A 15423-nucleotide genomic window follows, 5' to 3' on the forward strand; every position below is an offset into this window, starting at 1 on the left:
CAATGGCGTGATCTCAGCTCACTCCAGCCTCCACCTCCTGAGTTCAAGTGATTCTCCTGCCACAGCCTCCCAAGTAGCTAGGATTACAGGCATGCATCACCACACCCGGCTAATTTTTGTATTTTTTTTTAATAGAGATGGGGTTTTGCCATGTTGGTCAAGCTGGTCTTGAACTCCTGACCTCAAGTGATCCACCTGCCTTGGCCTCCCAAAGTGTCAGGATTACAGATGTGAGCCACAGTGCCCAGCCAGTTTTTCAGTTTTAAAATCCTTGATATTCACATTATTTACCTAAACCTCTTATTTTTGTATGAATCTCTGCCTTTGTTGCCTTGAACTGTTTTTTTTTTTTGGCACAGTCCCTGGGTGGCCGCTGTCCCCTCTCCCTCCTGTGTGACAGGAAAGCCTCGTGGGAACAAGCGATGTGGCACTTTGCAGGTGCCCACAGCAGCGTGGGCTTTCCCTCTTTGCTTGTCCAGCAGTTGTGCCCACATGCCCAGCCCTACCCCGAGAGTTTCAACAGGAAATGTCAGCGTCAGGTCCTGGGTGGATGTGGCCTTTCCCAGGATTCTCATAGCTGCTCATGTGAACATACTTTTGCTTATAAAATTGGCCATAAGAGCCATCCACTGCTGGAGGGAAGACCCCAGTGTCAGTCTCTGGAAGCTCCGCTACGGTGGGGCCTGATGAATTGTGGTCATTTCTGATCACTGCCCGCACAGTTCATTTGCTAACCTCAGGTGCCTGCTCAGGGTTCAGAGGATGTGTCGGCCCCAAGGGGCTGGGGGACCGGATGTTGTGTGCCAGGATGGCCGTGTCTAAGGTTCTGCTCCCGGGGGAGGGGTGTGCAGGGCGTCTGGAGAGGAGGGAGCTGTCCAGTGAGGGGCCTGGGTGGGAGGGACCGGGGCTTTACACCTGCGTTTCCAGGGAGAGCCGCCTCCTTCCCAGCTGGCTTCAAAAAAAGAGCTGTGATCATATAAGCTCTGAAAGCACAAGGCAAACAAAAAAGAAATCCTCCTCACCACAGAATATGCTGGAGTCTGATTCCAAGGTTTAACAATTACGTGGCTCCTGTATTAATAGAATCATGGAGGGATCAGCGTCGGCTCCTGAGCGTCTGCAGTCCTGCACGTGGCTCTGGTTTTGTGATTCTGATTCTCTTGATCTAACTGTTGGTGCTGTTACTGCGCCCCATGATTGCTGTCTTGAGGCTGATCTCCCACACTGCAAAGGAGCGACAGCCATGCTATGGAACCTTGCCACACCACAGTGGACGTCGTTCTGTTTGGCTGAAAATCAACCATCCAAAAATAAAGGAAGATGAACAGCTCTTTGGTTCTTGTAATTATGCCATATGTGTTTCTGCTTTTTCCTTCTTTGCCTCATGAAGATGAATTTTATAGAATACATATCTGGAGCTAATAGACAATTAGATGGTACTTTTTTGGTTCACGGACTCTGCTAACTGAAATGGCTTATTTTGCAAGAAAGTGCACCTGGTCAGGTCGTGGGGCTCATCTCCAGCCCCCGGGTGACGGGCTGGGCTGCACTTCCCCTCTGTTCGTGGGTGGGCGGTTTCACAGCCCCTCCTCCTGTCTTCCCCAGCACGTACAAGCCAAGCTGATCCTGCACCTAAGGAAGTCTAGAAGGTTTAAACTCACAATCATTTGTTTTCAGTGCCTTTCTAGGAGTGTTGCTGAGTTTAAGTGGCTGGACAATTTAAGGGCTTAAATAGCCTTGTTTCCCGTTATTTTCACAGCAAAGATTTCTGAAGACTTCTTTCTAGAAACGACTGGGAAGTTTCAAGAGGTGTAAGATACAGGTAAAACCGCTTTATTCATGATCTGTAATTTCAGTGGAGCAGAGTTGGTAATGTGTAGAGGCCTCAGCTGGATCTGGCAGGTGATTGGTTGCTTGGTCCCTTGGTCCCTGGATATCCCGTGGGGCAAAGCTTCAGACTTGGCTGCCGTCCCTTGGGCCCGGCATGGGGAGGTGGCTGCTGGGCACCTGCAGTGATGGTCTGCCTCTGTTCTTGCTCTGCCGCTGCTTGTCCCTGCTCCCCGTATTCTTCCCTGCTCTCTCGGCCTCTCCTCCCACTGGGTCTTGGGCCTGTGGCAGCTCTGTGGCTGATGGCCCCTGGTGCCCACACCAGAAAGCTTCCTTTCTTCTTTTGGAGGGTGCAGGGAGGTGGCTGGTAAGGTGTGGTGTAATGAGAGGGCTCTCCAGGTCACCCTCCTCAGATTTGGGTCATTTTGTGATTAATCTTAATTTTGGTCCATTCCAAGCCATGCAATTTCCGTTTCAGAGGAGAGAGAAATAACCAGCTTAATTTGTAAAAACAAAAGTAAAACCCCCATCTTTCCTTCATCGTTTTCATACTACTCAAGTATCGTGAATGGGCCCCCACAAGGTTTTTTATTCTGCTGGCTTTTAAGAGTCCTGCTGCCAGCGTAGATTCATGGTTCCTGTGTGGCACCGTGATGAGAGCACATCTTGCCAGTTAGATGGGGCGGCTTTAATGAGCACAGTGACACTGCCAGGCAGACAGCACTTTCTGTGCTTATTGGCTGGATATCTTATCTGGTCCACTGGGGTGGGAGCTCTTGTTTTCTTACATTTGTTAAATCACTTTATTTATTAGGAGTTGGCACTTGTCTTACAAGTATTTTTTTTGCTAGTTTCTTTTTCCTCCCTTAAGTCATTTGTCTTTGAGTTTTGCTTTTTGTTGGTCTCTTCATAAAAAAATATTTTGGAATCTTTAGTTATAAGGTAATTGAAAGCAGGGACAATTTTATCTGCTCTGTGCTGTATTAAGCAGTAAGAGAATTCCATTGTGAGAGTCCAGGAGGACTGGCTCCTTCTGTTATTTTTTACTTTGCTGTCACAAAAAGCATGAAGTATATATGGGGAAAGGAAGCCACTTCTCATTTTTTATGTGAATAAAAAAAGGGTCAAAGGTATGGCAAGAAATAGTCGCCCAAGCCAAGTGGATTAGCATGTGAAAAATTGCATTATACACAGCTCCACATACTAATGTGGTGGGTTTCAATTTTTGGTCCTACTGACTTGAGTGTAGCATGGATGAAACAGTCTCTTAATGAATTAAATTTTTTTACAGAAGCAGTATAAAAGTGTGATTCATTTTTTAAAAAACAAAGAAAACGAGTTCCTGGTTGTTCTCCTCCTCCTCCTCCTTCTCCTTACAAGCGACATTGTTAACAGTTTGGCTGTCTGTCCACATTCATATGTGTGCATGTGTGTCTGGTATCCGTGTGTCCCTGTGTGTGGGAAGGTGTGTTCTTATGAGTCTGTATCTGGTGGTTGTGCCTGTCCATGTGTGCCCATGGCTGTGTGTGTGTGTGTGTGTGTGTGTGTATTGTGTGTAGACTGACGCATCCTCTATTGACACGGGTGGGTCGTGCCTTGTGTGGTGTTGCTCTGCACCTGTCTTTGGTGTGATGTGCTCACGGGCAGTTCGTGTAGACCAGCTTTAGTCTTTGTAATGGTGGTGTCTTCCTTGCCTGACTGTTAACCAGCCCCTCATTGAGGAGCATCCTCTTCGGTTGCACATTTTACTGTCACAGCACAGCAGGGTGGTCCTCCCACACATCGCTTTGCACATCTGCAGCTGTGCACACATCGTTTGCTGCCCAAGAGTGGCCAGGGGATCAGAGTGTGCAGACATCTGGATAGTTCAGAATTGCACCGAGAAGTCCTTTACCCCACACCTTCCCAGCCCTGGCTAGCAGCAGACTTCTAAATTTCAGCCTGCTTTGTGGACAATACATGGGTATTTTATTTTAATTTACATTTGTTTTGTGGAGTTAAACACCCTTGGAATTATTTTTGAAGTTAGAAAAGTTTTATAAGAGGTGGGGAGATTAAGAATACAAATAAAGTCCACCTAAAGCACAACTTTTCTATATAGTGTCTTTTATGTAATTTTGCCCTCCCTGCAAGTCAAGCTCTGGGGGACTGAAGCACCAGTTTTAGTGTCATATCAAAGGCTCTACCAGTGTAAATGGTGACCTTTGGCATTCTGGAAGCATCTCTGCCGGCTGGGTTCTATCTGGTGCTGAGGTGACATAAAAACAGACTTTTCTATTCTGGAGGTAGGGAAGTCCAAGATCAAGGTGCTGGCAGATTTGGTGTCTGGTGAAGGCCCTCCTCCTGGTTCATAGACAGCGTCTTCTCACATGGTTGAGGGCTGAGGGAGCTCTCTGGGACTCCTTTTATAGGGGCACTACTTCCATTCATGAAGACTCTGCCCTCCTGACCCAGTCACCTCCCAAAGGCTGCCTCTCCAGAAGCCATCACATTGGTGGTTAGGATTTCAACATGTGAATGTGAGGGTAGTCCAGACATTCAGACCATAGTATCACCCTTGAAAGACATGACATCAGGCATCCCTTTAGGGCTGCAGGGTTAACACAGTCCTCCCTGAGGGGCTGGCCAGCCACTTCCCAGAACAACCCCATATGGTCCCTGGGAGCCAGTGTCCAGTAGAGAAACCGTTGGCCCCCTTGGAGGTGGCAGCAGGTCAACATAAGGCCAGTGGAAGATGATTATTTTTTCTAGCACTAACCTGCTTGGGCCCAAGGACGCATGCACATACCACAGACCCTCCAGAAAAGACGATATTGTCTGCATCCAAGTCTGAAGAGTAGAGTGATGTCACCCAACTGGCATGACAGTCTGCATCTCTGCCATGCTGGCTGATACTTAGAGGGGTCTCCACTCTTCCTTTGAAGGGCCCTATTCCTGCCGCCACTCTGCGTGCATCCTCACAGCACTTGCCCTGCCGACATTTCTGGTAGATGGGTTTGTGTGTCCCTCACTCCCACCGCCCTCTGTCTCTCTCCCTGGGTTTCCCGTTCTGTACATGCCACACCCAGGGGTTTGCGAAGTGGGTGAGGGTTAGAGCATGTCTGAGACATCCTCACTTGCCCCTGAAGGGATGTGGCTTGAGGGTGAAATGGACCGGTCCTGGCAGCTGCCCTGCTGGGTGTGTCCAGCCCGACATAGGTCCAGGGCCACGCACGTCCCTGTAGAGCTGGAGTGCTGGTCTCCAGGGATCAATTTTAAACTCTAGGAAAACTGAAGTTGGAACAATAAGTTGTTTATTATGCTTGTGACCTAGACAGCTCCTGAAACCCATTCCTGATTCCTGTTGGGGTAAGGCCATTTTATCCTCAGTTTGTAAGGCGGTGACATCAGCATCCCAACTGGAGGTGGGAGAGGGGTTTCTGGGGGCAGAGGACATCCCAGGGTGGAGACGTTAGGTGGCCAGGCACTGGCAAGGCATGGCCGGGGAGGGCTGTGGTGTCTTCTGTTTCCCAGCATCTGGCTGCCCGCTGCCAGCTGGGAGGGGAGATGTGGTGAGTGCGTGTCCTCCACTGTCCTGGTTGCGGGGCCTGGAGAGGCTCTAAGCTTTACCTGCCCCATCTGGGCAAACCCCTGAGATAAGAAATAAGCGAGAACACACTCCCCCAGGCAGTGGTTTGCAGTGAGGTCAGGGGTCCAGGTAATGACTGCCTGTGTTAGATTGGCCAGTCCACAGCTGTCACCAGAGATCCCCTTTCAGTTTCCCTGGGATGCCAGCCAGGGCATTTTAATGCCAGTGTTGCATCCTGTTGCTGGCAGAAGCACTGACACCTTCTATGTGGTAGTGACTGGTGTCCCTTCTGTAATCTGCCCTAGCTGCCAGACAGCTGATCCCAGGAAGGAGCCGAGACATGGGTGACTGGACAGTCCCCAGATGGCATTTTGGTCCGTGGTTTCTGCCTTACAGGACACTTGCCAACAGTCACTATTCACATCTAAGATGCAACACTAGGTCAGAATGTATGTTCTGCAACAGAGTGACACATGCACAGATGCACATACACACATGCACACACAGATGCACACATGTCTGCATACACATACACAGATGCACACACAGATGCATGCACATATGTGCACATATAGCTGTGCACACGTTCATGTATATGCATACACAGATACATATATATGGATATATATACACAAACATGCACAGGTGCACACATGCACACACACACAGATGCTCATGCATACACATATGTATACACATGCAGAGATCCAAGCAGATGCGCATGCACACACACGGATGTACTTATGTCTGCACATAGGCATACACATGCATGCACAGACATACACATGTACGCACATGCAGAGATCCAAGCAGATGCACATGCACACACACAGATGCATATGCGTATGCATGCAGGTGCACATGTGTATGCACACAGGCATACACATGCATGTGCAGACATGCAGACATACACATGTATACAGCACACCTGTAAAGATGTGTACAAATATACAAACATGGATAGGTGCACATATCAATGCGTGTTCACGTGCACACATACAGAAATACAGATGCACATGCATGCACATATACAGATGCATACACACAGATGTACATGCATCCACATATATGTACCTACACACAGACATATATGCACAGTGGTTGCTGAGTACTCCCATTTTCTCTGCTGTGATCTCCTGCCTTGATTTGAAGGCCCCTGGGGATGGGAGAGCTGCCTTCTGACAAGTACTGACAGGCAAGAGTGTGGGGCTCAGAGCCCCCTCGGAGTTTCATTCTGCTGACATTTAAAGTGGGCTCGTGCACCCTCACGAACAGCCCCAATTACGTGTAAGTAATGGGAGTGACATTTCATAACCCTGTCTTTCTAATGGGCTCCTGTGTCAAGTCATTCTTCCTGAATGCAAAGGGCAGCAATTTCACACTGTCAGGGCAAAATGCACGTGCATACAGCTCAACTCCCAGCAGGATACCTTTGCTTCTCAGAAATGGTGAAGAAAGCCAGCAAAATGGGCTTTTTTTCCTTTTGTTTTAATTTAACTATTTAGAGTGAGGTCCTTCATGTAACGCCCATCGGTGATTTTGGAGCCACTGTTCTGAAAGAACTCGCGGGGCCGGCAGATCTGTGTGAGTGTGGTGTGTGCTTTGCTTAAAGCAACTTTAAAATTATATGAAACAATGCATTCTTGTTGAAAAAGGAAAAAGAAAAAAACCCTCCAATGTCACAAAGACAATGGCAGCTCCTCCCCCTCCCTGGGAGGAGCAGTGTGTGTGGCATGGGCCTTCTGTCCTGACCTTTGGCTACTCATGTGGATTGTTTTAAAGGCCGTTTGAGAAGAGCAGCAGGGTCTGATTTATGCCATTAAGAATCTGGTGTCTGCTGATGAGATCAATACACTGCAGACCTGGGTACAAATCCATACCAGGAGGCCTGGTGGTCAATCATTGTTCTCCAGGCAGGGCCTGGCTGGAAGCCAGGTAGGTGTGCCCATGCCCTGCTGAGCTCTATATGACAGTGTCTGGATTGGTCCAAGGTAAACGCAATTAAGAAAAAAGTTTCTTTTCAACATAATCAGTTTGAATAACCACATACACAGCGCCAGTCCTGACAGTTCTTCGTAACCATTTAAAGCCACCCAGGAGAACCCGCTGGCTTCCAGCTGGTCACCTGCTGATGCTCCTGGAATACCTTCTCTCAGCCACATTCGTCCAGGGATGACTTTGCCATCCCTGGGTTTGGTTGTGGATACTATTAAAAGATTTGTTTTAAATCTCTCTTCACTGGGGATTTTGCTTTTTGGGACTTTCCACTCTTGGCGCCGTACCTTTGTCCTCTCCAGGTCTGGCCCGAGTCTTCTCACTGGGATGTTTGTGTTTCTCTCGTTCTGCCTCAACTAAGTCAGGGAGGCATTTTCAGGTCCTTAGGCCAAGTGCTATGAAACAATACTGCAAGAGGGGGATGGAGTGTGGGGCTCAGGGGAGGCAAAGAGTGACTGTGGGATGGAGCCAGCCACTAGCCGCTCCTGGGGGAAGAACAGTCTGGAAGAGGAAGCAGCAGGTGCCAAGGCTGCTAGGCAGCCTGGGAGGGGTGGGGTGCATCAGAGGAAGCAGGCAGGAGTGGAGTGGAAGAGGCTGGCCACGTTAGGAGCCGGCATTCTGCATTAAATCCTGTGCCACTGCCCGGTGCTTCTGCTTTGCGGTGAACAATCCTATTTTTACAACGTGTTTGAGCCCCGAAATGTGGCTGGTCTCGGGACCCAGGCTCTGCAGAGGCAGCTCACTCTTCCTGTCCTTGGGAGCCTATCTTCAGGGGGTCATGTCTTCTGCTTCTGGATCCACTGGGCTGCTTTCCCCAGGCTGTGAGGAACCAGCACATGGATGTCTTTTTAAGGTTAATTCATTTTATGAAGGTAATTAATGCATGTAATTTTAAAGTGAAATAGTTCTTATTTTACTTGAGAGAGAAAGCAGCACTTGCTTTCTTGTCCCTTTGTCCCTTCGCTGCTGCCCTGAGACAGTGAGTTTCAACTGTTTTAGTCATTTTGGTATTTTCCTTCAAACTAGATACGCCTACATTTCCTGACTTTTCCATCTTAGATGTTGTATTACGCTGGAAGACAGGATTGTGTTCTCCGACTCTCGTCCCCTCCCCTTCCCTCTCTTTCTTCCCCCAGAGCCCCAGTGGAGTTAGTTGTAATTTTTGTCATGGGGGCTGTGCTACTGGGCAGCATTAAGTACGCTCCGGTTATGTTTCCATTCATGGGTCACTTGCTTCCCCTAGGGTTAGTAACTTCATTTTCTAATCTGTGTATCTGTTCTAATTCATCTTCAGACTCTTTGCCAGAGCCTTAAAATGCATTTCTGAGAACAAAGCCGCAGGTGCAATCAGTAATCTACTGTGCCTTCTCCTGCCCCACCCCGTTGGAGCCTCTGCCTCCTCCCCAGCTCCCCACTCTGACTGCCTCTCCTCCACTCACTTCCTAAGAAAGAAGACCTGGGAAGTAGCTCCCTTGTTTTGGTGGAGCAAATCCTAGAGTAGCTTTCTGAGAAAGAAGCTGAGGGAGGTAAAACATTTGAGAACTTGTAGGTTTGAAGCAATGTTCTGTACTGCACTCATACTGGTTGATAATTTGACTAGATGGGGAAATCTAGGTGTGAAGTCATCTTCCCTGGGATTCAGAGGCATTGCTTTGCTGCCTCCAGTGGGGCACTCAAAGGTAATTTCTTTGTGGCCTGTTTCTTTCTGGATGCGTCATGTAACCCTCATTTCAGGATGATGTGTCTGGTGTGGGTGGGTTCTTTTCATTCACTGTGCTCCTGGGCACTGTCATTCCAAAAGCTCAGGCCCTTCCGTTCTAGATATTTTCTTTTTATTACTGCTTTAATAATTCCTCATTTTTTTTCCCGAAGCTCCTGCCAGTTCCGTGTGGGACTCCTGAATGGATCCTCCAGTCGTCTGTTCCCCCTTTTTTCATCTCTATTACATGTGTAACTTCTAGGAAACCTCTTTAATTTACTTTCCAGCCTTTCATTTCTTTCACCACATTTTACTTTTAAGCTTGCTTCCGTTTTCCAGGTTGTGTTTCTTTGTGACTTCTTCCAGGCCTTGGCTCAACTCTGGTCTGAAATTCAAATCAGTCAGCACTGGTGGTGTGTGACAGGGCTGGGTATGTGACAGGGCTGGGTGTGTGACAGGGGGTGTGTGACAGGGCTGGGTGTGTGACGGGGCGTGTGACAGGGCTGGGTGTGTGACGGGGCTGGGTGTGTGACGGGGTGTGTGACAGGGCTGGGTGTGTGACGGGGTGTGTGACAGGGCTGGGTGTGTGACAGGGCTGGGTGTGTGACGGGGTGTGTGACAGGGCTGGGTATGTGACAGGGCTGGGTGTGTGACGGGGCGTGTGACAGGGCTGGGTGTGTGACGGGGTGTGTGACAGGGCTGGGTGTGTGACAGGGCTGGGTGTGTGACAGGGTGTGTGACAGGGCTGGGTGTGTGACAGGGCTGGGTGTGTGACAGGGCTGCGTGTGTGACAGGGCTGGGTGTGTGACAGGGCTGCGTGTGTGACAGGGCTGGGTGTGTGACGGGGTGTGTGACAGGGCTGGGTGTGTGACAGGGCTGCGTGTGTGACAGGGCTGGGTGTGTGACAGGGCTGCGTGTGTGACAGGGCTGGGTGTGTGACGGGGTGTGTGACAGGGCTGCGTGTGTGACAGGGCTGGGTGTGTGACGGGGTGTGTGACAGGGCTGCGTGTGTGACAGGGGGTGTGTGACAGGGCTGGGTGTGTGACAGGGCTGGGCATGTGTGGCAGGGCTGGGTGTGTGACAGGGCTGGGTGTGTGACAGGGCTGGGCATGTGTGACAGGGCTGGGTGTGTGACAGGGCTGGGTGTGTGACAAGGCTGGGCGTGTGTGACAGGGCTGGGTGTGTGACAGGGCTGCGTGTGTGACAGGGCTGCGTGTGTGACAGGGCTGGGTGTGTGACGGGGTGTGTGACAGGGCTGGGTGTGTGACAGGGCTGCGTGTGTGACAGGGCTGGGTGTGTGACGGGGTGTGTGACAGGGCTGGGTGTGTGACAGGGCTGGGCATGTGTGGCAGGGCTGGGTATGTGACAGGGGGTGTGTGACAGGGCTGGGCGTGTGTGACAGGGCTGGGTGTGTGACAAGGCTGGGCGTGTGTGACAGGGCTGGGTGTGTGACAGGGCTGGGTGTGTGACAGGGCTGCGTGTGTGACGGGGTGTGTGACAGGGCTGCGTGTGTGACAGGGCTGCGTGTGTGATGGGGGTGTGTGACAGGGCTGGGTGTGTGACAGGGCTGGGGGTGTGACAGGGCTGGGGATGTGACAGGGCTGGGTTTGTGACAGGGCTGGGGGTGTGACAGGGCTGGTGGTAATTTTTAACAGTGGTAACAGCCACTGTTAAAAATTAAATATATGGACTTAAAATGAAACAAATTATATTTAAAGAGGTAAAATACTCAGAACTCATTCCTTTCTAGTATCGTGTGCATTCTGCTGTTATCTGTGTGGTTGCGGTTACTCGTCTCTTGTATCTGAGGTGGCAGCACTGTGTGCTGGGTGCTGCTGTGCACCTCTCCCCAGTTCAACAGCATCATTCTGGGAGCTCGAAAGCAACATTTACACCAAAGAAATCAGCATGTGCTACAAGCTGAGCACCCCCCACCTTACCCCACCACCCACCCCCACTGCCCACCCTGTGGAGAGCCAGTAGTAACAGCTTGCCAGCACACCATTGGTTACTACTCACCTATTAATAGATACCAAAGTCACCTCCTCCCTCCATTTTTATCCTTAAAGTTCATATCCTTTTAGAGTCATTTCACTGGGTTTCCAGAGAGAGTTGAGATAAACCTCTGTGTTCTCCCATCTCCTGGCTCTGGACTCTTAGCCTGGCCTGCCCGTAGCGTGCTTATTGGGATACGCAGAGGACTGACTGCAGTTGGGGATCTAGATAGGAATTAGATCCTATGCAAACCGTATCTCTCCAATAGTGACCCAGCATCTTTGGTATTTGACGTGGAATGAACTGGGTCCTGTGGGCCTTGCGTCTCTGCTCCCAGCCCTCTGGTGTGGACACTCACCTCCTTAACGTGTCCAGGCCACAAACCCTAACAGAGGCTTCTTTTGTGACTGGCAAGGAACTCCTAGGCCTGTTCCTCGTTGTTACTGATTTTAGTAGACTTTATTGTTTAGATCAGTTTTAGGTTCATAGAAACATTGAGAAGGTGGTACAGAGATTTCCCATACGCTCCTTCCCCACACATACACAGCCCCCTCACTTTCAGAATCACCCCAGAGTGATGCCTTTGCTACAGTCAGTGAACCCACATAGGTACCTTATCACCCGACATCTGTACCTGGACATTAGGATTGCCAGTTGGTGTTGTACGTTCTGTAGGCTTGGACAAATGCATACTGACATGTGTCCACTGTGGTCTCCCCCCAACCCCTGGGAACCACTGATCTTTTTACTGTCTTCATGGTTTTGCCTTTCCCAGAATGTCCTATAGTTGGGATCACGCAGTATGTACTTTTACAGATTGACTTTAATGATAAGCTTTTAAAGTTCCTCCATGTCTTTTCATGGCCTAATGGCTCATTTATTTTTAATGCTGAGTAACATTCCCCTGTCTGGATGTTGCGGTTTGTATACCCACTCGCCTGCCCCTGGGCTGTCCCCACTGCTGCCTTCCTGTGTGGTTGGCACGCCTTATCTCTGCAGCCTCCGCATCCGTCTTCAGAGTGCCTTCTCCCGTCCCCTGGCAGCTCATTGCTGTTTCTTTTGTGTGTATGGACCTTTGCCCAGCTGGGGGACATGCCACCAGGGCGGGTGCTTCTGCTTTATCCTTGCTGTGCACAGCTTGGCATTGGCTGGGAACTGGGGCTAGGTGTGGCTTGGAGGAGCTAGTGTCAGTTCATTGGGTTTCACTGGGCTGGGACTGCAGCACATGGACCAGGCCACTGGTGTCCTTGCTGCATGTATGACTAGAACCCTCTCTGAGACCCTGCCTGCCGCAGGCTTGCCTCCTCCTCCTCCTCCTCCGGTGGTGCGGGAGCCAGCGTAAAGTCTCTCACGGTGCGAGTGTGCCGTCCTCTTCTGCTTTAAGGGATGGGGCAGCCTGGCCACGTTGTCACTTCTGGCTCTCACTGGCTGTGTGACGTTTGTCACACGGAACGGGAGAAAGAAAGCATCCTGAAAATACCAGGGGATCATTGCTCCAAAAGGAGGAGTGGATGGTTTTTAATGGGAGCTTTTCTCTTGAGGGACTGTGGACAGCTTGTCACCACTGTTACCATCCTTTCCCATGTCGTCGCATGCAATGAGGACTGAGAAGAGCAAGGGCAGCAGGACCCTGGAGGGGCATAGGATGTTTCTGTGTGCCAGGCCCTGGGCTGGTTGCTTTCACACAGTCCCACTCCAGGATGTGGGTTCCGTGGGGCCAGGACTGGTTTGTTCCAGACGTAGCATGAGCTCCATTTGTATTTGTCAGAGCAATAACATTATTACTATAATAAACATTATTATCGGATGCTAATTGATTAATTATATATTAATATGATTTTCTGCTCAATAATCATTTAGCAGATATTTCTCACAACAACTTTGTAGGCCAAGTAGGTCTACTTCTGGTTTGCAAACAAAAAGTGACACCATTATGGCAAGGAACTGCAAATGTGCCTGGAATTCAGAAGAGCTGAGCCTATAATTTGTTGAGTCTTCTTCATTGGGAGCCTGTGTAGAAGCTGGTTTGGGAGCTCAAAGTGGAGCAGCTTTTGGGAGCCACTGCTAATTACCGATCAGTTATACAGAGGAAAAGCCTCTTAGATGAATGAGACTGTGCAGTGGGATTTAGACCGGCAACTTCAGAACAGACACATCTGGAAATGTTCTAAGTGGTGTTGACAGGCAGGAGAGACAGCTGTTGCACAGCCTTGCAGAGGGGCCGAGCTCTGTGTTCACGTGTAGCCAGGACAGCGCAGTGGAGGGAATGTGGATGAGGAGCAGTTGGATGGAGGTGGAGCAGGGTTGTCCATGGCCTTGCTGGCTATGATGAAAAATGTGGGCCTTGTTCTGAGTGATGAGAAGCTGTTGAAACATTTCACATGGGGAAAGGATATGATTTGATTTATGATAAGAGCATGACTCTGACCACTGCTACTTTGTGGCAGTGGATTGGAGGGAGGTTGTGTCAGTTTAGAATGGTATTTGTTGGTAACAAAACTCTGCAAGCAAGTAATTTAAAGTCTATGTAGACTTGCTAATAAATGGACAGCAGAAAGCAAGTGCAAAGTTTCCATTATGTTATCAGGGTCACACAGGCTCTTGTGGGTTTCACTTGGCCATTCTTAGAATGAGACTTTTATCTTCATGTTCATAGCATGGCTGCCAGAGCTCCAGCCATCACATTCTAGTTCCAGGCAGCAGCAGGAAGGACTGAGGGAATTGCTAGCTGAATCAGCCTCCTTCCTGGAATTGCCATCTAATAAATTCACGTACAGTTCTTTGGCCAGAACTATCACCAGAGAAGCTGGGAGATGTAGTGAGCTGGGCACACTGCCAACCCAAGTAACCTCGGGATTCTGTTAGTGAGAGTGTAGGAACATGGATGCTGGGGCAGGAAGCCAGTGATCTCTACCACGGAAGCAAGAACGAAAGTGAGGTAAGGGAGTAGGAGGCTGCTGAAGATGCCAGGATGAGAGGTGAGCATTGCTCAGATGAGTGATGGTGGTGGAGATGGACAGGAGGAGACAAGCCCCAGATGTGTTTGAGGCTGAGCAGCAGCACCGTCTATGGACTGGGGGTGGGGATGGGGTTAGAGGTAGATGTGGTTGGCCCCTGACTACTGGTGCTTTTTTTAGGTGAGGACACGGACTGCAGGAATTGGCCGGAAGCAGAGTGAGGTTCCGTTTCGGCTGTGTCTGGCTGGGTGTGGAAGGTGGCATGTAGAGGTGGTGGGGAGGAGTGGGGTTCTGGAGTCTGGAGCTCAGGGGTGTGGTTGTTCCATGACCCTCACAGGACTCCTGGATAGAAGGGGGAGCAAGGGACTCAGGGGTCCCAGGGTGCTGTTGTGAGTGAACTTTTTATAGAAGTGTAATGTGAAAGTGCCCAGTCACTGGGCCCAGCTCAGAACTTTCTCATAGAGTGAACCCAGGGGTGCAGCTGGCCCCAGATCAAGGTGCTAGACCCCCTTGGGCCAGTCCTATGGCGGGCTAGGCTGTGGGGACCAGCAAAGGTACACCACAACAGGAGCCATGCAGTCATCAGAGAAAGTTGGGGACATGAGAGATGGGGCCAGGAGGCCTGTGCACACCTCCTCCACCACCAGCTCCACAATTCCACTAAGCAGCGTTAAGCCTGTTCTTTTACTAAGGGCCACTTCTTCCTGGGCAAATCCGAGTGCGTCACCATTGTTTCTGTGGTGCACAGACTTCTTTAAGTGAGACTGGAAGAGCCAGCAGGGTCCCATTTGGGGCAGGAGGTCAGACACTCCTGCATGGTGAGGCCTCACGTGCGTGTGTTTGTATAGGTGTACATCCGTGCATGTGTGTGCGCACATGTGTATGCATAGGTTGTGTGTGTGCATGCGTGTGCACTCACATGTACATCTTAACTCTCTCTGCAGCCTCTGGTTTTTCTGGCCGTTTCCTCACTGAGCGTTACAAAGGCAGAGTCTCTAAGGGAAACTGAAACCTGAGTTCTCTTCCTTCATTTTCATCTCATTACCAGCTGGACACAGCAGCCACACAGGAAGGAAGCTCGGCAGCCAGCCGGCCATGTGTGTCTGCCGGGTGCCCCCCACCAGGTCCCCTCCGTGTGTCTCTCCTGCGTTCTGGGCTGGGAGCTGGAGGAGCAGGAAGCACTGACTCCTGAAGACCCCGGCTTCACTTTCCTGTGTCCGTGTGGGCTATCCACTTCTGAGACCCTCTTTGTCCCCCGCCGCCTTCCATGTTCCTCAGCAGATGGACCCGGGTGCGGACCCAGGGCAAGCAGAGGGGCTACAGAGCGGTGAGAAACGGGTCATCACTCACCACGGGTCCTGTCTCTTCTTTCCCATGTCCTT

At 50.3% G+C, this 15423-nt stretch overlaps 1 protein-coding gene across 7 annotated transcripts in view; it reads left to right on the forward strand.

Annotated features, from left to right (window-relative positions):
* The window catches only part of SEMA4D (semaphorin 4D), a 120009-nt gene that overhangs the window by 76079 nt on the left and 28507 nt on the right, over positions 1–15423 (forward strand). For 2 of the 7 annotated variants that reach the window (XM_073021452.1, XM_037998609.2), the window contains one exon: positions 1760–1822. The exons of 4 other annotated variants lie outside the window; for them this stretch is intronic. The gene's annotated coding sequence lies outside the window, so the exon portion shown is untranslated. Of the gene's footprint in view, positions 1–1759; positions 1823–12907; positions 15333–15423 lie in introns of those variants that run through there. One more of the 7 variants, XM_007969711.3, reaches the window with a different exon arrangement.

The sequence above is a fragment of the Chlorocebus sabaeus genome, chromosome 12, assembly GCF_047675955.1.
Source record: "Chlorocebus sabaeus isolate Y175 chromosome 12, mChlSab1.0.hap1, whole genome shotgun sequence".
Lineage (NCBI taxonomy): Eukaryota > Metazoa > Chordata > Mammalia > Primates > Cercopithecidae > Chlorocebus > Chlorocebus sabaeus.